At 40.5% G+C, this 22,951-nt stretch overlaps 1 long non-coding RNA gene across 1 annotated transcript in view; it reads right to left on the bottom strand.

Annotated features, from left to right (window-relative positions):
* Positions 1-743: 743 nt before the first annotated feature.
* Positions 744-22,951, bottom strand: part of LOC125452304 (uncharacterized) — a 168,966-nt gene continuing 146,758 nt past the window's right edge. The window contains exon 4 of the long non-coding RNA XR_007247528.2: positions 744-1,447. This is a non-coding gene — a long non-coding RNA (uncharacterized LOC125452304). The remainder of the gene's footprint in view (positions 1,448-22,951) is intronic.

Here is a 22,951-nt window from a genome sequence, read left to right as displayed (position 1 = left end):
CCAGACAGCCTTAAAAGTATTTAATGATATTCTCAGAAATCTTTACCTTTACAATGATTCCAACCTTTTCCCATGATAATGTGAACCACGGGAGCCTTGTATTTAGGAGAAATGCTTATTAACATCAAAGCATTCAGGGACCAACTGTCTTTCATCATCAAACAAATTGGGCAGTTTAAAGCCTGAAATGTATAGAACCCAAAATTCTCAATACTTTTCCCGGCCTTTGAAGACTAACAATTCCCACTATTTGCAAACAGACTGCTGTCATTGTCACAAAACAAAAATGCCTTCCACATGATTTCAGTCAGCAAGCTAAGCATTTCTTTGATCTCTACAAATAAACTTACCTGGGCTTACTATCAGCTGGACTTCAGAACAGGTCGCATTCTCTCCGTCATTTTACTTTACATTTAAATACATGGTCCCAAAGCATAACATTCTTATACATTTGTAACAATAGTTGTAATGATATTAGTTCCTCTAGCTATATCTTACAGATTAAAAGATGCGAAAAAGAACAGGTTTATACAAGACTGAGCTGTCACAAACTTTTATTTTAAAAATATTTAATCTCTTCAAATTGAGGACTCAGCTCTCTTTGCATCCATTATGAACATTAAAAACACCAGCATGATCAACATTGAGACCACAAGATAATAGAAAGAAAATTTAAGTATTTGAATTTCATAATCTCTGAACGCTTCTATAAAAAACTGAAGATAATTAGTGAAATGTGCATTGAAGATCAGATGAATAAAAAGGTAGTTGAAACACACATGATGCATTTGTATGACATGACATTTTAATGTGATGATGAAAGGGAAGGAAGGGACCAGGGAAGGTTACCTCTAATGGATGCAAATGTATTTTTCTGTAGCTGCATTTTGTGTAATCTAAATATTTGTAAAATTACAATTTTCCACCTTGTATTCCCAGCTCTATATTTTTACTTCATTACTTACGTTAAAGGATAGTACATCCTTAGCCATATTCTAAAACAAAAATATATTCTTAACAAGCTATATTTATTTGAAAAATATAATTGAGTTTAGGATGTGTTACTAATGGATCCTAGCATCAGGTAAAATTATTAAGGTCAAAATTTGACAAAGCTCATTTTTGAATCCATTCCAACTGCATGCATGTGTATTGTATGCAACCAGTCCAGGATGATTTGATTTGAGTTATTGTTGTCACATGAGCCTGACTACAGTGAAAAGCCATGTTTTGTGAGCAGTACAGGCAGATCATAACATGCAAGGACATACAGGTCATTGGTTATTTCGACAGAGCGAAGTATACAGGGCTTGGCTACACAGCAGATGCACAAAGCAAGATCAACATTAGACTGAAATTAGAGGAGGTCCATTCATCTGTCCCATACCAGCAGAATAGAAGCTGTTCTTCAACCTGTTGAGTGTGTTCAAGCTTCTTATTCTTCTGCCTGATGGAAGAGGTTAAAAGAGAGTATTACTGGGGTGCGAGGTATCTTTGATTATGTTGGTTACTTTTCTGCAACAACAAGAAGTCTAGATTGAGTCTATGGATGGGAGCTTGGCTCTCGTGATGGTCTGGACTGTATACACAACTTTCTGTTGTTTCTTTCACTCATGGGTAGAGCATTTGCTGTACTAGGACATAAAGCACCTGGATAAAATGCTTGCTATGGTGCATTAGTTAAAGTTGGTGGGCAAGTACAATATGGATAGGCTGCTTTCCTAAACTTCCTGAAGAAGATGATATGTTATTGTGTGTTCTTGACTGTCACGTCTTCTTGGAGGTCCAGGAGAGATTGTTGGTTATTGTCACTCTCAGGAACTTAAGAGTCTCAACTGTCTCCACCTCTGTTCTGTTGATGTAGACAGGGGCATGTCCTCCTCTTTGCTGCCTGAAGTCAATAATCAGTTCTTTTGTTTCGCTGACATTGAAAGAGAAATTGTTTTCATTGCACCATGACAACAAGCTCTCTACCATCTTCCTGTATTCTGACTCATCATTGTTTGACAGCCAAGGCACTATAGCAATAGAATCAAAAATTTACTCATTTTGCATGTCACTGCAATAAGATGTCCCAAGATAACTCACAAAGTAAAATTGAATATAACACTGAAAGAATATTGGACTGAATTTAATGGGGGTTGTGGACATTGTAATCTTGCCCATCAGAAAGAATGTCAGTGCTGCACTGATCAGCATTCAACATGGCTTCTGTAGGATATCCAGCCTGTGGAGGCCTTGAGTTGGTGATGTTTGGACTTTTAGCCTATAGTGGGAGCAAATCCCACCACTGAGAGCTAACAGACAATTTGATGGCTGACAGCTTTAGCAGTTCCAGATAGTTCCAGAACTGGACAATGTGCACTGCCATCACTGGAGGGATATTCCGGGAAGAACAGGATCCTGGACTAAGGTTAGTCCTGAGCTTTTCAGATGAAAAGGGATCAGAAAGCTGAGGGAGTAGTTGAGGAGGGTCAATGGAGCTCACACTTCGAAGACCTGGTGGGGTTGGGAGTGGTGGAGGGGGTGGGCATAAACAAAAAGAGGGCAACATTTTGGATGGTGCACCAAATATTCAGAGTGCATTCCCATTCACCAAAATGCATTCCTCTTCCTTTCGACATTTCCCACAAATTGAAAAAAATGAATGTTAATGACCTGGCTGGCCTAACCATATATGGCATTAGAACATGTTATTTAGGTAAATTAAGTTGTCAACAAGTTTCATTGTTTTTTTTTTCCATTTTGTATAAATGACAGGCAAGCTGCCAATTCCAATGTCTACCCATCTATACTATTACAGTGAATAAGTTGGAAATTGGGTGGGAAGACTGTGGGTGGTGTGCTTGTCTTATTTTACTTGCCCAATCTCTCCTGAAAACACACATGGCAACATTAGGAAGGAGGGAGCTGGATAAAATTCACCCATTTTGTCCAATAACAACTTGATCAAAACTTTTGCAAAAGGAACCCTCACCACTGCTCTTCATGTTATAGGAGCTATCTGGTGGATTTGCTGCCACTGTCCTCTTTCCTGCAATGGATTAACAGGGCCTGCTTGGCCACGTGTCATTGACGGTAGCCACTTGAGCATTGAACAAGAGGAGGTGCATGCCTTATACAAGATGCAGTTTCTTCCATGACGGCAATTATGTCTAAGTTACAATGGCATGATCGACATTCAGAGACAATGAGGAAGAACCAGGTTGTAGAAGTTACACCTTCGAGATGTTAAGCTGTTGTCCTGTGAAACATGAATGACATCATCATAGTGGGTGTTCATTAATTTTCATTAGCCAACAAAGACCCTTCAAGTCAGTTGATATTTACAAAAGTTAAAATGGTCAGTATTCCTGATGGCACACATATGCAATTGGAATTCAAAAGTAACAACAACATTGCATCCAAAAGGGTTTAAAATGAGGCTGTTTAATGGAGTGGGGCAAAAGTGATACCGAAGGACTGAAATTTGGGGCAGGGACTGAAAACAACGGGTGTAAGTGGCAAGGACCTCACCCATCGGCTGGGGAGCTGGTGAGAGGCCCACATCATCTCTTTTAGGGAAGGATAACCACATTATGTTCCAGTCAGGCATTTACAAGATTGCAGAGGACTTTACCAGGATCAAATATGCTGAGGATGACATTCCAGCCTACAGAGAGCTGCCAGCCAGTCAGAGGCAACAATCAGGTAGTTCCAGCTGCAATCCAATACCACTACTTTAACACTATATTACCTCCATCTTAAAGCCTGACAGAGTGTTTGCTGAACATCATGGTTATATCAGAATGATCTTTTAAGGTTATTGAGTTATTTATATCCCCACTATTTCCTCCAAGAGTCTTATTTCCATAGATAACAAGGCATGAAGCTGGATGAACACAGCAGATCAGGCAGCAGCAGAGGAGCAGGAAAGTTGACGTTTCAGGTCTGGACCCTTCTTCAGAAAGGATCTGAAGAAGTTGTCCTTCTGAAGAAGGGTCCAGACCCAAAACATCAGCTTTCCTGCTCCTCTGATGCTGCCTGGCCTGATGTGTTCAGCCAGCTTCACATCTTGTTATCTCAGATTCCAGGATCAGCAGCTCCTACTATCTCTTATGTCCACCGATTGTGACTAGTGGTTTTGCCACTCTTTCTGATCTTGTGCTTACTGCTGCTATTCTCGTGCTTATAATGATTGATCCTTGATGCTTGGTTCTCAGTTGACATTCTTTGAGGTATTCAATGAAGAATATTTCTCATCATACTAATTTTGTTAGTACTCCTGCTGATTATTCCTTTTATGTACTAATACTATCAGAAGCCTTCTCTTTTTTTAACAAAAACTCCAGCACTTATTGTGAGTAGATATGATCATGATCATGCCTGTTGATAAAGCTGATAGAATTTTTGCTCAGTGGCTGGGGTTGCACCAAAACATAGTTTATGAATGTGCTGCTCTACCGTCATATTAGGCCTCAGATTTTCTTTGTTACAATGGAATTTTCACTTTTTGATTCCTGCCCATTAATAATCCTGTTACAGAATTAACAGATCATTACTTAATGGTTTTATTTTGGAAATTAATAGAGCAAATACTACATTCTGATTATTTTTTCTCATTAGAATTTTCACTGTTTTCAAGTTACATTGTTAAACTCATTCTTCAGCAAGTAATCTTAAACTTTCACTAACAAATCGCAAACCATTACCTGATGCTATTTCACAGCAGTTCCATGCATTGAATAAATAACCTTTAATGCTTTAATCATGGCAGCAGCTGCTGCGGTATGAAATCTCTGCCCAATGAAAACAATAATCTATGATGATGAGGTAGATTTTCTCTCAAAAGTCAAACAAATCCAGGCCTAGAATTTCCCAAGGTCTAGCTGGAAAAGTTGATCACATCAGAAGTTCAATCACTTGTGTACAGCACAAGTAAATCATCCTCCAATAACATTTTCTATGATGTAAAAGTCTAGGCCACCATACAGATTAGTGTGCAAAATTGACAATCTGACAAAGCAGCACAACAAAAAATCCATGCAATGTCATTCATGGGTGACAACATTGCAAAGCTGTCAAAGAGCCTAGCAAAGCTGTTAAAGAGCACTTTTTTCACAAAATTTGATGTCGACAGTGGAATCAGTATCAGTAGAGAAAGTGTGTTCGGGGAATTGATGGGATTATAAAACTGATTAAAATCCATCAAACTCAATAATCTGAATCCTAGAGTACTTCAAGAAGTGGTCCTAGAAATAGTGAATGTATTGATAGTGATTTTACATGCTGCTATGCATTCTGGAACAGTTCCTACAGATTGGAGGATAGACGTTATAACCCCACGACTTAAAAACATAGGTAGTGGGAAAACAGGGAAATGTAGGCCAGTTATCCTGATGTCAATACAAGGAAAGTGCTAGAATCCATTATAAAATTGCCCATAGTGTTCAGGGATATGTAGATTAGGTGGATAACAGGGGGATGGGTCTAGGTGGGATGCTCTGAGGGTCAATGTGTACTTGTTGGGCCAAAGTGCCTGTTTCCACACTGTACGGATTCTATGAAGAGATATAATAGCAGAACACTTGGAAAACACTCACAGGATTGGACAGAGTCAGAATGGATTTACTAAAGGGAAATCAGTCTGAAGGCATGGCATGAATTTTCACATATACAATAATGACATTCTGCTCTACTGTACCAACATCTCCACATGGGTTATATCTGAATCAGGAATTGTTGTCGATTGCTTTTCCACTCAATTGCCAATTGACGTTCATAAGTTCTCCATTATGGCTAACTTAAGAGCCCTTTTCCATTGCTACTGCTAATAGGACTGATGATGTGCAATTATCTAGAAAAGAAGAATTTTTAAGAAGAGATTATACTGATCCCAAGATCAGTAGAAGGCTTTGGTAGCAGAAAAAAATTTGCAATAAAACATTTGGAAGAAATAGTCTGCAAAAGCAAGGAAGGCCAGGTGAACATCAAAGAGAAAAGGTCTTTGGAATCAAAACAAAATGTTAATGCCCATAGAGAGAGTACGGACCCACAACAAAGACAGAGATAGGAACTCTGGAATCACTGGTTTGAGATTAATAGAGTTGAAGAATTTTACAGCATGTAGGAAATCCATCAGTCCATTCTACACCCGATCGCTCTCATACCATTTACTAGTGGCTGCCTCATGACCCTTTGTCCTACAGATTTCAAGGTTCACCTAAATATTTCTGAAATGTTCTGAAGGTTCCTGCCTCTTTCAGGCAGAATGTTCCAGATATCCTCCACCATTCTGGGTAAAATGCTTTTTCTCAAATCCACTTCTACCTCTTACCTTAACTTTATGTACTGTGGTTATTGACCCCTCTAAGGGAGAACTTTATTCCTATCCACTGTATTTATACACCTCACAATTTTGTACACCTCAGGCTTCTCTCCTGGCCTTGCGTACTCTAAGGAAAATTATTTCAGACCAACTAGTTTCTTTTCACAGCCAAAATATTTCAACCAGGCCACATTCCAGTGAATCTCCTCTGTGGACTCTCTCGTGCAATCATATCCTTCCCATAGTGTGGTGACCAGAACTGCACACAGTACTCCTGCAGTGACTGAACTAACATACCAGGCAGCTTCATTATAACCTCCCTGCTTTTGAGTTCAATACTTTGCTGAAGAATGGCAAGTATCCCATATGTTATCTGAACCACATTATCTACCTGTCCTACTATCGTTCAAGATCTATAGACGTGCACAGCAAAATCCCCGATCATTTTACTTCCTGGATCCTATTTTCTGGATCTCCCCCAATCCATTTTTTCCACTGACACTGATTCCACTGTCGACATCAAATTTTGTGAAAAAAATGCTCTTTAACAGGTTTGCAATGTTGTCACCCATGACTGACATTGTATGGATTTTTTTTGTACAGCTTTGTCAGATTGTCAATTTTGCACAGTAATCTGTATGGTGGCCTGGACTTATAGCCATCATTGAAAATGTTATTGGAGGATGATATACTTGCGCTGGATCTTGCGTTCATCTTGCATTCCTTTGTCATGTTAGTCCTTCCAAAATGCATCACGTCACAATTTTCAGCATGTCTGCCCATCTGACCAGACCATCTGTTCATCTGTTCTGAAAGGCACCGAGCAACCTCTGGATTGTAAGTAAAACTTTCAAAACCAAGCCAGTACATCTTCATGGATCCTAGCAATTGCAAGAAGTCAATAAATAAACAGAGATAACAAGGTGTAGAGCTGGGTGAACACAGCAGGCCAAGCAGCATAAGAGGTGGAGGAAGGCTGATGTTTCGGGCCTGAACCCTTCTTCAGAAATGGGGGAGTGGAAGGAGGTTCTGAAATAAATGGGGAGAGAGGGGGAGATGGATAGGAGATGGATAGAGGAGAAGAAAGGTGGAGAGGAGACAGACCGGTCAAAGAGGCGGAGATGGAGCCAGTTAAGGTGAGTGTAGGTGGGGAGGCAGGGAGGAGCTAGGTCAGTCCAGGGAGGACGGACAGGTCAAGGAGTCTGGATGAGGTTAGGGGGTAGGAGATGGGGGTGAAGCTTGATGGGAGGAGGGGATAGGTGGGAGGAAGGACATGTTAAGGAGGTGAGGACGAGCTGGGCTGGTTTTGGGTTGCAGTAGGGGAGGCGCGATTTTGAAGCTACATCGCTGAGGCCAGGCGTCAACTCTCCAATACCTCCACCTACCACCCCCTTGATCCTGACCCCAAGTCCAAATACCAAACAATTATTTCCCAAACTATCCACAACCTCAATCGCATTAGCTGACCTCCCACCCACAGCCTCCAACCTCATTGTTCCCCAAACCCGCACCGCCCGCTTCTACCTCCTTCCCAAAATCCGCAAACCTAACTGCCCTGGTTGACCTATTGTCTCCGCCTGCTCTGCCCCACCGAATTTATCTCCACCGATCTCGACTCCCATTTTCTCCCCCTAGGTCCAGGAACTCCCCACCTATGTCCGTGACACCACCCACGCCCTCCACTCCTCTAGATCTTCCAATTCCCTGGTCCCCAACACCTCATCTTTACAATGGATGCCCAGTCCCTATACACCTGTATTCCCCATGCAGATAGCCTAAAGGCCTTCCACTTCTTCCTGTCCCACAGGCCTGCCCAGATCCCCTCCACTGACACCTTCATCCGCCTATCCGAACTCATCCTCACCCTCAACAATTTTGCTTTCAATTCCTCCCACTTCCTACAGACAAAGAGCGGGGCCATGGGTAACCACATGGACCCAAGCTATACCTGCATCTTTGTAGGTTACGTGGAACAATCCCTCTTCCGCAGCTACACTGGCCCTAAACCCCACCTCTTCCTCCGTTACATTGGTGACTGTGTCAGCGCTGCCTCATGCTCCCACGAGGTGCTCAAACAGTTCATCCACTTCACCAACACCTTCCACCCCAACCTGAAGTTCACCTGGACGATATCTAATACCTCTCTCTCTTTCTTGGACCTCTCTGTCCCTATACCGGCTTCCACATAGAAACTGATATGCATTTCAAGCTCACTGACTCCCACAGCTACCTAGAATATACCTCCTCCCACCCACCTTCCTGCAAAAATGCCATCCCCTGTTCCCAATTCCTTCGCCTCAGCAGCATCTGCTCCAAGGATGAGGTATTCCACTCCCATTCACCTCAGATGCCCTCATTTTTCAAGGACCGCAACTTCCCCGCCCCCGCAGTGCTCGAGAACGCGCTCAACTGTGTCTCACGCATTTCCCACAACTCATCCCTCACACCCCCTCCCCACAATAACAACCAAAACAGAATTCCCCTCGTCCTCACGCACCACCCCACCAACCTCCAGATACAACGCATCATTCTCCGACACTTCCATCATCTACAATCCGACCCCAATACCAAAGACATATTTCCCTCTCCATCTTTACCTGCCTTCTGGATTGACCACTCTCTCCGTAATTCCCTTGTCTGCTCCACAGTCCCCTCAGCCCCACCACACCCGGCACTTTTCCCAGCTACCGCAGGAAGTGCTACACTTTCCCTCACATCATCACCCCCGTCCCAGGCCCCAAGAAGACTTACCACATCAAGCAGATGTTCACCAGCACATCTGCTAATGTGGTACACAGCATCCGCAGTTCCCGTTGTGGCCTCCTCTACATTGGGGAAACCAAGCGGTGGCTTGGGGATCACTTTGCAGAACACTTACGCTTGGCTCGCACTAAACAACTGCACCTCCCAGTTATGAACCATTTCAACTCCCCCTCCCATTCCTCAGACGACAGATCCATTCTGGGACTCCTGCAGCACCACAACGATGCTACCTGAAGTTTGCAGGAACAGCAACTCATATTCCGCTTGGGAAGCCTGCAGCCGAATGGTATCAATGTGGACGTCACAAGCTTCAAAATCTCCCCTCCCCCACCTCATCCCAAAACCAGCCCAGCTCACCCACACCTTGCTCACCTCAAGCTAACCTGCATCCCCTCCTCCCACCTCCATCTCCTAATTATTAACCTCATTCCGCCCCCTTGATCTGTCCGTCCTCCCTGTACTGACCTATCTCCTCTCTACCTCCCCACCTATAGTCATCTTTACTGGCTCCATCCCTGCCTCTTTGACCAGCCTGTCTCACTCCACTCATCTTCTATCCACCTCCTCCTCTCTCCCTGTTTATTTCAGAACCCCCATCCCCTCCAACATTTCTGAAGAAGGGTCTAGGCCCAAAACGTCAGCCTTCCTGCTCCTCTGATGCTGCTTGGCCAGCCGTGTTTGTCCAGCTGTACACCTTGTTATCTCAGATTCTCCAGCATCGGCAGTTCCTACTATCTCTGAATAAATAAACAGTTATCATTTGTTAAGGCTGTAGCTTCATGCCTCCTGGTCAGCCTGTTTGTGTACCTTTAAGAAACATGCTCCTGATAAAATCAATGTGACCTAAGGACATAGAAGTCTCATAATCCACTCATCCAAGATCAGTGGAAAGATGTTGCTCAGTTGTAATTGAAATGTCTCTGAGTACTATGTTATTACATTGTAGCTGGTCATAATAAGTAACTGTTGGATTCTTCAATACTACATATCCATGACAATTTCTTATGTTAAGGAATGATGAGGGAAATTATAAGCAGCTGCATTGCACAAATGCAGGCATCAAGAGTTTGGAAATAGTGATGGGGTCCCAAGAAAGGCCCAAGACTGTAGTTAATAGTATTGGGTGGACTTGTTCAGTATTTCAGTGGTTATTAATTTGTTCACTGTTAAGGCTAAGTAAATAAATTGTTACTTGTTACTTATAAAATGGATATCAGGAAATGTCTTTCATTCCAAATGTGGAATATACAATATAAACAACAAAGACAAGAATTTTTAAAAATCATGAAGCTACACAAATATTTCTATTCTTTTCATGGGTTAGAAAGTTGTGTAGGGTAGCCATGAATTAGAAGGCAGAAAGTCAGAATTTGTTGGTAAAAATGATAGTGGGAGAAAAACATTGTGTGGTCCCTTTAAGAGTTTATGCTTTCTCTGTGCTTGGAAATTTGAAAGTACTGTACAGAGAGCCCCAAAATTGAAACAAGTGTACCAAAAGGCCTTACAATTGGCAGGCAAAATAGCAATTTTGTTTTGATATCGAGACAATAGTTTGAATTTAGCCAATTAATTTAAACCAAGCACCTAGATACAGAAAAACAATTGAATTTAGAATTGATGGCTTTAACAACCCAAAACCAATCATATAATAAGAAATCAATGTGTCTTCAGGGTATATAAGATGAGGGTTTTTGAAAATGGGGATGAGGGCCAATGGTTATTTGAGGTGAATGCAAGCATGCCACCTGAGAAGTAAGCCTCAAGCTCCCATAAGAAATTGTTGAGATTTCTAACAAAGTATCATTAATCTAAAAAAGGTACCATGGCATTTTAGATCAAAGTCCTCACTGAAAATATTACAGAGATAAACATCCCTGATGGCAGAAATCAGTGGAAGAAAGGCATTTGTGGTGTAAAGGAGAAGGTTAAGCATTCCAGAAGATATAGTCTGTGAGAATTTGGAGAGATTAAGTTTAAATTTACTGTTGTCTTTTAATTGGGTTTATATAAATTGGACTTGTGTTCATTTGAAATGCATTCCAGTAGAATTTAAGCCATTTAGGGAGTAGTTAATAGTATGGGGGGACTTGTTCAGTATTTTAATAGTTACTAATTTGTTCACTGTTTAGGCTAAGTAAATAAATTGTTACTTGTTACTTATAAAATGGGTATTGGGAAATGTCTTTCATTTAATCACTCTTAATTAATTATGAACGCTAGGTGAGCTTCTCTGGATGTTTCAGGATTATTAGAAGGGATCCTTTATTCTCCACCATAACAGATTGGGGCTTGCGTTTTCAGTTTATCTATCAGAGGGGTTCAGTTGTCCCCTTCCACTCCCATAAGTGTGAAACATCACAACTTTAACAGCTCATGAGTGTTTTACACACTGACTTTTATTTTCTCCTCACTTCCTTCTGACCCCCATTCCTTCCTCCATCTTTCCTACTCACCCTCACTGTGGGTACATCTAACATTGAGCTGCTTGGGCTTAAATCATGAAGTTGGACACATTGGGCCTATACACTGGAGTTTAAAAGCAAAGAATATGATCTTGTTGGAAAGTATCACGCCTGATGGGATTTGATGCAGGGAATGCTGAGAGGAAGTTTTCCCTTGGCAGGAAGTCTAGAACAAAGAGACAGAGTTTAAAAAGTAAAGATTTTCCTACTGATATTAGGAGACATGTTTTCTCTCAAAACACCATTATTCTGTGAAATGGTCCTTCCATAGAGCAATGAAGGCTGGTTCATTGATCATATTATGTTTAATAGATTTTTGGTTGACTTGGGGAGCAAAGGCTTTGTGAGCTTGAGAGTGGAAATGAAACTAGAGTGAGGTCCCAAATGACCTACTCCTGCTTCCAGAAGGTCATGCTTTCAAAACACTCCTCACTGAGTTGAGTTCAGCACAGTGCTAAACTCCCCTTTTGTTGCATTTCGTCTCCATCCCTAGCTCTTTCACCAGCAGTTTAGCCCTGCACAGTGCACCCCTTCTTATTTGGTTATTCTACACTTCTTCCACCCAATCACAGCCCTGTTTATACTTGCCCACTTTCCCTCCTCTCATAATCCTATGCCCTATCTTTTCAATTTCGGTTTTGAAAGCTCATCTACCTGAAACCATAACTACTTCTCACAGATACTGCTGAGTCTTTCCAGCATGTGCATTATTTTGCTTTTGTCACAGGAGTTCTTAAATAAGACTCTCAGTGAGAAAAGTGATCAGCTTTTAAAGTACATGGAGGAGCTTCATTTGGGAACTAAGTGGTGAAGCATATTACTACCACAAAGCCCACAGAAAAATCCCTTTATTAAAGCTCCAAAACAGCTGGATGTTTCACAATGGTCCCAAATTTCTTCCCTTCCACCTTTTCTCATAAACTCACGGCAATCGATGTTATATCATGCCAGATTTGCATTTCCATTGAAGCTGACTTACTCCCGTTTGGAGGCCTCATCTTTCTTTACATTCCAATCTCCAATTTTTATTGTGTTCCTTCTGCTGAAACAGGAGAGATGTACATGGGTTGTTGATTTGCTATCATCCATTTTATACATTGCTGTCTAATGTGATGGATGTTGCTATCACTAACGGATGCATGTCTCCACTATTTTTGACGAGAATGCTTGTACTTTGGTCATACACTGCGTATAGCGGTAATGCTGCTTGACAGTCTCAGAAAAAGAATTTGAATAAGAACCACAGGCTGAAAATGATCTGTACTTCAAAATAGATAAATCAGAATTCGGTATTCAGCAAGGCATTCTTATTCAGCTATTATGATTATTTGAGGAAATGCTTGATGGTTCACACAGAGTATTGCAGAGCATTGCAAAGAGATTGCAAAGCCTATTAGTTGTTTGGACATTATTTTTCAATTTTTACAAATATCTATAAATTATTTTTAACATTTAGTTTTACCATTTCACTTCAGAAAATACATCTGTTTGTTTATTAAATTGTTGCCTTTTCTTTATATTTTCATGGTTCGTTTCAATTGCATACCATTACAGCATTTGCATTCAGTGCATATTAATATAATTCTTCAGCCTTTCTTTTTGCAATTACTTCCCTAATAAAGGAGCACTTTAAAAAAAATGAAAGATTATTACTTTCCATTAAGAGTTTTTTGAAACTGTTATGGTTTCAGAGTCTTATCCAGGTTTTTAGTCCCAACTTACAGATTTTTTTGACAAGATGTCAAATATTTGTGCTGCTCTGCACTCTCGCAAAATAAAGTGGGAGAGCTGTAGAATATTTAATTCTCAAATTACTTCCTAATCTCAACTAGACTATTAAGGAATGCATGAAGGATGAAGCAAGCAGTAAAAGCAAGCCAGTTTCTTTGAAGAAGGGATGAAAGTCCAAAAGAGATTGTCAGACAGGACTAGTTTCAAATAAATCCCATTGGTTAAGGTCTGAAGGTTACTCAGCCAGGAAATAGTACCAGATGAATTTAAGAGAACGATAAAATGAACCAAAAAATACTTAAATTCATGATATTATCAATAAGGAAGAACACTAAACAAGATTTCCACATCAAAAATACCCTGTGTAGGCATTCTTTTCATTTGTATTTGTCCCAATACAAACAATATTGCTCTCTAATTAATAAATTAATGAGCTTTAGTCAAATTTGTGAATGTATTATTTATTACCTGTAGTTTATTGTCCAATTTCAACATATATTTCTGTGTATTTATAAAAGCATACTGTTTCATAAAGTAGTAAAAATGTCTCTTAATTGTGTTTACTTCCATTACCCTGTCTGTCAAATGTTTTGCTGCCCTAGATTGATCTTAATGCAGTCTATTATCTGTAGCTAATGCTGCTGCTTTAAAAATGTTAAAATAGATAATAAAGCCAACCTTTTTTAGCTTGGAAAGATAATATATGTGTGTAATGGAAAGCATCCAATTATCTGTCAATACACAGAAGTGGATTTGTCTAATTCCCTGGCAGTTTAGCACAGGAGTTGTGTCCATTTTTCAAAGCAGTATAGTGGAAGACAGCTGCATATCTGTGTCCTGGCAGATTTGTACTTCAAACTGCATAACCATAATTGAATCATAAATACGCACATTTTGCAGTGTTTCAAGCCAAATACATTATAAAAAATGTTTAGACAAAATTGCAATTGTCCCTTGCCTGAAAACCAGAGGTAGGAAATAAAATATTGGGCGGAATATTTTTTTCTATAATGAATAGATAATTCAGGGAATGGAAACCTAAATTTTGAATGCATACTGTTTTGCATGATCAATATTCTACTAGTTCCTTTGCAGGGATTGCTAAAGAGGAATATTTCACATCAGTTTACTGGAAATGGAACATAGGCACCAGTGTGCCTTTGAAATGGTCTATACCTCAGTTAGGCTGGGTCCAATGTTCTCATTATACACACAACTAAGGAAGTCAAAGGGCTTTTAAACTAAACGCTGGGGGAACAGGGACAAGGAGTAGATCTGGGATATCAAGGAGTAGAGACTAAACAAATGGGTAAAGTATTAACATGCAAAATAACAAAATGATTGTGATAGGAAAGAAATCACAAATCTAAGAATGATTCATCAGGTAAGGCTAACGTTTCTAAAATCATCAGAAAAGATAAAGCAGAAAGGGAAAATATGACAAGGGGGTTCAAGTCCCTGGAATTGAGGAACGTGAGTTTGGGTCCAGATACTGGGGCAAGATCAGGTTGGGAGGGGCTGGGGGTTTTGTGTTATTAGGGCTAGATTGCGAGAGATTGAGGTTTTTTTGAATTCATTTATAGGATGAGGGCATCACTGACTCAACCAGCATTTATTGCCCATTCCTAAATACCTGAGAGCAGTTAAGTGTCAACCACTTTGGTGTAGGTCTGGAGTCACATGTAGGCCATACCAAATAAGGATAGCAGTTTTGTTCCCAAAACCAGATTGGGTTTTCTGACAATCATCAATGGATTCATGGTCATCGTTAAACTTATAATTGCAGATTTTTATTGAATTCAAAGTCCACCATCCGCCATGTTAGAATTCAAATCTAAGTTCCCAAAACATGGAAAATAGCTGCAGGAGCAGGTCATTTGGTCCTTTAAATCTACATCATCATTCAAGATGATCATGACTGTTCATGCAATTTCAGAATCCCATTCCTGCTTTCTCTCTATATTCCTTGACCCATTATCTAGGCCTCTGGATTAAAAATCAAGCAATAATATCAGTAGGTCATCACGTCCTCTTGAGGCTGGTGGCAAAAGGTGAGTTTAGGTCTCAAGCCTGGGAAGCAGGAGTCTGGGTACTGGGGACAAGGGATGGGAGTTGCAGGTGAGAGGGGACTTGGCTCTGGATCAGGGAAATGATATGGTCCAGCAACAGGGAAGTAGATTTGGCTTTGGAGCAGGGGAAATGGCTGTTGACTCTGGAGCAGTGTTGGTCATGTCACACCACAGGGTTGAGGGGAGACAGTGAAGTTGGTTTAGACCCTGGAAGGCTTTGGAGTCCAGGGGAAGTGTGGTTGCAGGGGATGTGAAGTAAGTATGGGGTCAACTTAAAAGATACTAAAGTGTTACACAACATACTTATTGGTCTATCTTTTCCTTGGCAACTATTTATTTAACTTCAACAGAAACCTCCCAATTCTGTACTTTAAATGGATACTTTTGAAAGATTCCCAGCACACAACCTAGGAGATGGATTCTCTGAGGTCCTCATACACAATTCCAATGTCTGCTTCAGATAGCTGTTTTTGCCTGGATTTTTCCAGTGGCCAAATTCAGATTTACCTTATACAAACGTTTTACTAATTTGATGCACTTTTAAATATTGATTTATCAGATGATTCCTTTCCAGTCTGAAAAGTCCAAGATTGTCCACACATATAGCTCAGAGCTTTGACACTGGGGAGAAGTTGAGTAACTCTTAGAATTTGCAACAAGCTGAAATATGTTCCTCATGTTCAGAACTGGACACAGTTCTCAAGGAACGGTGTGACCACAGCATAGTGTATTTTGATAATGAATTCCTCTGACATATTTTCTATTAAGGCCTGTTGATTGCTGTCCTGCATCAAGTTGATTAAGAATCTGCAGGTACTAATCAGGCTTTATTTTAGATTAAAATATTGCAATAAAATTACACCTTTAGGTATTGGATCTTGATTTCAATGTAAAACTTGATATGAACCCCACAGAAACCAGTAACTTTTAGGACAAGTATTTGAATTGCCAATAGCTGACTGAAAAAATTTCACAAAAAGATTTCAGATTTCATAACGTTTACTTGAATGAATAAACAAACTAAACTAAAAGTCTATCGGCATATTTATACAGAAACAGCTGATGTTGCAAGTCAAATGTGAAATTTTCAGAAACTGAAGGAAGGTGGAAATGTGATGTATTTTATATTGGTGAAAGGGAGTGGAGAGGGAGATAAAAAGGGAAGGTTTGGGTTAAAGTAGAAGGCCAGAGAGATAAAATAATGAATTTGTCATTGAACAAAAGATGAAGGATGTAGGAATAGTTATAAGGAAGGAAAAATGTCCATATTGACTGTGAATGGCAGAATAGATCTCTGTCTCAAAGCATACATATTTAACACAGCACTCAGATCAGCACACAGCAAAAAAATAAAAACAGAATCAAAATGAGAAACAAAATTTATGGCCTGAAATTGTTGAACTCAATGCTGAGTCCAAATGGATGTAAAGTACCCAAATGGAAAATATAAATTCTGTTCCTCATGCTTATGTTGTGCTTCACTCACGTCCTGGCTCCTCCAAGCCTGGCCAACATTTTCAAGTCATAAGTCAAGAATGTGATGGAATTCTCTCCACTTGCCTGGATGAGTGCAGCCCCAACAGCACTCAAGAAGCTTGACACCATCCAGGACATAGCAGCCCACTTGATTGGCACTACATCCAACAAGCATCCACTCTCTTCTCCACCAATGCTCAGCAGCAGCAGCAGTGTGTACTACCTACAAGATGCACTGCACAAATTCACCAAAAGATCCTCAGATGACACCTTCCAAACCCACGACCACTTCCATTTAGTAGGATAAGGGCAACAGACATATGGGAACAGATGCCAACAATTAGGGAGAGTCAAGGGGCAGAGTTGAGTATGGTAGGCGTTACAAGAAAGTGCTAGAAAAGCTAAAACATCTAAAAATTGATAAATCTCCTGGCCCCGATGGGCTACATCCTAGAGTCATGAGGGAGGTGGCTGAGTAAATAGCAGAGGCTTTCGTTGTGATCTTTTAAAAGTCACTGGAGTCAGGGAAAGTCCCAGATGATTGGAAAATTGTGGTTGTAACCCCCTTGTTTAAGAAAGGATCAAGGCAAAAGATGGAAAATTATAGACCGATTAGCCTAACCTCAGTAGTCGGTAAAATTTCAGAATCCATTGTCAAGAATGAGATTTCTAAATGCCTGGAAGTGCAGGGTCAGATTAAAACAAGTCAGCATGGATTTAGTAAGGGGAGGTTGTGCCTGACAAACCTGTTAGAATTCTTTGAAGAGGTAACAAGTATGTTGGACCAGGGAAATCCAGTAGATGTTATCTATCTAGGCTTCCAAAAGGCCTTTGATATGGTGCCTCACGAGAGGCTGCTGAGCAAGGTGAGGGCCCATGGTGTTCGAGGTGAGCTACTGGCTTGGATTGAGGATTGGCTGTCTGACAGAAGGCAAAGAGTTGGGATAAAAGGCTCTTTTTCGGAATGGCAAACGGTGACGAGTAGTGTCCCGCAGAGTTCGGTGTTGGGGCCGCAGCTGTTCGCCTTATATATTAGTGATCTGGATGAAGGCACTGGGGGCATTCTGGCAAAGTTTGCCAATGATACGAATATAGGTGGATAGGCAGGTAGTAGGGAAGATGTGGGGAAGGTGCAGAAAGATTTAGACAGTTTAGGAGAGTGGTCCAGGAAATGGCTGATGAAATTCAACGTGAGTAAATGTGTAAATGTGAGGTTTTGTACTTTGGAAAAAAGAATACAGGCATGGACTATTTTCTAAACGGTGAGAAAATTCGCAAATCAGAAGTGTAAAGGGATCTGGAAGTGTTGGTCCAGGATTCTCTAAATGTTAACTTGCAGATAGAGTCTGTGATCAAGAAAGCGAATGTAATATTGTCGTTTATCTCAAGAGGGTTGGAATATAAAGGCAGTGATGTGCTTCTGAGACTTTATAAAGCTTTAGTTAGGCCCTGTTTAGAATACTGTGTCCAATTTTGGACCTCATACCTCAGGAAGGGCATACTAGCCCTGGAGCGTGTCCAACGGAGATTCTCTGGAATGGTAGGTTTAACGTATGATGAACCGCTAAGGATCCAGGGATTGTATTCATTAGAGTATAGAAGGTTCAGGGGAGATCTAATAGAAACTTACAAGACAATGTATGGCTTAGAAGGGGTGGATGCTGGGAAGTTATTTCCGTTAGGTGGGGAGACTAGGACCCCTGGGCACAGCTTTAAAATTAGAGGGGGTAAATTTAAAACGGAAATGAGATGACATTTCTTTAGCCAGAGAGTGGTGGGCTTGTGGAATTCATTGCCACTGAGTGCAGTGGAGGCCGGGACATTAGATGCCTTCAAGGCAGAGATCGACAAATTCTTGATCTTACAAGGAATCAAGGGCTACGGGGAGAGTGCAGGGAAGTGGAGTTGAAATGCCCATCAGGCATGATTTAAATGGCAGAGTGGACTTGATGGGCTAAATGGCCTTACTTCCACTCCTATGCCTTATGGTCTTCTGGTCTTATGGGAACACCAGCACTTCCAAGTTCCCCTCCAAGCCACTCATCATCCTGAATTGGAAATATATTGCCGTTCCTTCACTGTCACTGGATCAAATCCTGCAATTACCTCCCTGATGGAATTGTGGATCAACCCACAGCAGGAGAAATTCAGCAGTTCAAGATGGCCCCTCACCCATCACTTTCTGAAGGGTAACGAGGGATGGGCAAGAAATGCTGGCCAGCCAGCAATGTTCATATCCCACAAAATGAATGGAGAGAAATAAGATTACAGCAGGCCAAGGATAGAAACAAATGAGCTTTTTCTCATGTTTAAGTTAAAATTATAAGTAACTGGAAACTCAAACAATGCTTGTGGACTGAACTGAGGTGTTCTGCAATGTGACCAATCCGTATTTAGTCACCCTAATATTTTCCATTTATTAATGTCCATTTCCTTTGCAGTGTTTGATAAGGTGTCTACCAAAACTTGCTTTTACAGTATATTTTTCTCCCAACACTCACTTATTTCACATATATTTCAACTGGGCTTCGATCCTTCATGTTTTAAGAATTACACAATCCACAAGTCATTCAATATCCATCAGACTTTATTTTGTGCTTCATCCATGTTCAGCTTCATGAACCCCCTCATGTGCACACTCAACCTCTCTCTCCAGCAAAACTGACTCACACTTTCTCAAAGTTCTTTGATCCAGATTTTCATTTCATTAAATCCTTTAACTGCAAACATACTCTCTCTTTTTTTCAACAATTTTGGAATGTGAAATCTAACAGCACATGGATACCAATGCCCCAACTCTTGCTTAGTTGTCAGTTCCCCTGGTTCTGTCACTACAAATTTGAAGTTTCTCAGGACAGTGTGAAAACAACCATCTTCAGCTGCTAAATCAATGATTTTCTCCATAGCAGATGGTTGAATGTGGAGACATTTTCTGATCCTTGTGACAATGTTTCTGAATATTGTACACTTTAAATACTGAAGCAGCCTATGTCTAAAGCAGCAAGACCTGTCAACATCCACTTTTAAGCTGCAAATAATATTCACACCGCACAAGGCCAAGCAATGATCTTCTACAATAGCAAAAATCTAACCATCATCCCTTGACATTCAGTAACATTCCAATTGCTGAATACTTCAATGCCAATATCTTAGAGCTATTATTTGTCATAAATTAGACTGAAACAGTCATATAAGTACCATAAATACAAGAGCCAATTGGAGGTCCTGAACTCTGCAATGTGTTATCTCATCTCCTAATCCCTAGTGCCTGTCCATTACCCACAAGGTACATGTCAAAGATGGACTGTTAAACTGTCTACTTGCATGGGTGGCTGCAGCTCAAAAAAATTCAAAACATCAACATCATCCACCTGTGAGGCATGCCAATAGCCATTCCCTTCAGCATCAGTACATAGGCAACAATGTGTACTGTTTGCAAAGGTGCACTGTAGTAGCTCATCTTGGTTCCTTTGACAATGTCTTTTACACCTATGATGTCTATACCTAGTAGGAGAGATGCAGCAAACTTATAGTAACATCATCACCTGCACGTTGCCCACTATAGTGCTGGAAGTGGTACATTGGCATGGAAAGAGAATTGACTAATGCACAAAAAAGAACAGGGAATAGGGATAAGGGGTGCTTTTTTCAGGTTGATAGATCAATATTGGAATTGCAACTGTTCAGAATTAATGATTTGGAAAAACCAAGGGAATGTACATTAGCCAAATTTACAGACACAAAAATAGACGGAAAAACAGGTTATGAGGTGGAATGAAACAGTTTACAAAGAGATATTTATCTGTTAAATAAGTGAGAAAAAAAGTTATCAGATGAGTATAATGTGGGAAAGTGTGAAGTTGTTCATTTTTGAAAGGAGAACAAAAGAACAGAATGCTATTTGAATGGAGGAGAACAGCAGCAAGCTGCAACCCAAAGGGACTTGAGATAGTTCTGAGGAAGTGTCACTGGATATGAAACGTTAACTCTGTTTTATTCCTTTACAGATGCTGCCAGACCTGCTAAGATTTTCCAGCAGCTTTGTTTTTGTTTTTGACTTGAGATAAGATTAGAGTTAGGGGAGTACTTGTGCATGAATCACAGAAAGCTAGCACACAGGTGCAGCAGGTAATCGGGAAAGTGAATAGAACGTTAACCCTTATTTCAATGGCATTTGAGTAAAAGTGTAGGGAAGTCTACTGGTGAGACCACAACTGGATTACTGTGATAATAAAATGTGAGGCTGGATGAACACAGCAGGCCCAGCAGCATCCCAGGAGCACAAAAGCTGACGTTTCGGGCCTAGATGTTTCATCCTGGCTTCGCAGTGAGGTTAAAATTGTATCAGTGATAATGGGAACTGCAGATGCTGGAGATTCCAAGATAATAAAATGTGAGGCTGGATGAACACAGCAGGCCCAGCAGCATCTCAGGAGCACAAAAGCTGACATTTCGGGCCTAGACCCTTCATCCTGTGATTACTGTGAGTTGTTTTGTTTCCTTTATTCAAGAAAGATATCATTTCCTTGGAGGCAGTTCAGAGAAGGTTCACAAGAGTTATCCCTGATATGGAAGGATTGTCTTATAAGCAAATATAGGACAGGTTGAAACACTTAAGGAGCTTGACAGGGTAAATGCTGAAAGGATGAAAGGTTCCCTTCATGGGAGAGTCTAGGATTGCCAGATGGCATCTTCTCAGAATTAAGGGATATCAATTTAATACTGAAATGAGGAGGAAATTTTTTCTCTCAGAAGTTGGAATCTTTGGAGTCCCTTAACCCAGAGAGTTGTGGGGACAGTGTCTTTTTCTATATTTAAGGCTGAGATTGTAAGGTAATTGATCAGTAAGGTAAGAAAGGGTTATGGGGAAACAGCAGGAAAGTGGATATGAGGATTGTTGGTTCAACCATGATCCTATTGAATGGTCAATCAGGCCTGAGGGGCCTTACGGCATATATTACCCTAATTTGTAAATGCCCTTAAACTATAACTCAATCAAAATTCTAGAAAAATATTCCAACAAGGATTGTCAGTGTGTCCTCAAAGACTGCATGAGTTCAAGGAGTCAGCTCAACACAACCTTTTCAGGCTAATTATGGTTAGCAAAAAATTGCTGATCTAGCCAGAGATAATTATATCCCAGAAAATAAAGAAAAACCAATCTCTTGTCATGTATTCGCAACAACGCCCAGTATTCTCTGCTCTGACACTGAATGATCGCCAGGTGTCATTGCTTGAAGAACTGTGTTGCTTTAAAAGTTAGAGTTTTTAATGACCCAAGGGCCAGGATAAAAGCAAATAACCAACTACCAAATATAACCCATTAGAAGCATGCTAGAATCTGGATAAATACATATTTATCTGTAACTGCAAGTTGTAATCTAAGCTATCAAATAAATTTGCATAAGGTTTTCAAGCAAACTAGACCCATGCTATTCATTCTTTGTCACTTACCAATGAGAAAATGTAATGAAATATGATGATTAAAAAAGGACTCAGTTTTATCTCACCACACCTCTGTACAATTTGAGTTTTGTAGGACATTGAGCTCTTCCATCATGCTTTTTTTGACCAAATGTCCTGACCTCAACTCATGATCTGTACATCTGCCTCCAGTATTTGCACTCTACTTGGACACTCCCTTTGGTCTCTGACCTCTTCTACCCTAAATTTCAAAGCTTTGTTTCCAGGACTATTATAACCTTATCTCGTTTAGAAACCTTCTCTTCACACGTACCCACTTCATCGTTTGGTGACCCTTCTATCTCTTTCCCAGGATGCAAAAACAGGGCAGTCCTGGTAGACCAATCTGTTCTGCCTGTTCTTCCTCGACTGAACTTACTTCTTACTACAATAAAACAAAGAACTGTGGATGCTGCAAATTTGAAACAGCAACAGAACTTACTGATGAAACTCAGCAGGTCTAGGTCTATCAGCATTTATGGGGAGAAAGCAGGGTTATCATTTCAATCTTGTGACTCTGCATCAGAACTGATTGTAGCTAAGAAAAGATATTTATGCTGACGATGAGAGTGGGAGAAAGAGAAAGGTGAGCAGACGGATGTAGACAGGGCCCAGACAGAGAGCGATGAAAGATGTCACTAAACAAAGGGATTAGGAAAGGAAAGTTACAACGGAAGACA

This window comes from Stegostoma tigrinum, chromosome 1 (assembly GCF_030684315.1).
Source record: "Stegostoma tigrinum isolate sSteTig4 chromosome 1, sSteTig4.hap1, whole genome shotgun sequence".
Taxonomy (NCBI): Eukaryota; Metazoa; Chordata; class Chondrichthyes; order Orectolobiformes; family Stegostomatidae; genus Stegostoma; species Stegostoma tigrinum.
Note: the sequence above shows the minus strand (reverse complement) of the source record. Positions and strands in the feature narration are given on the sequence as shown.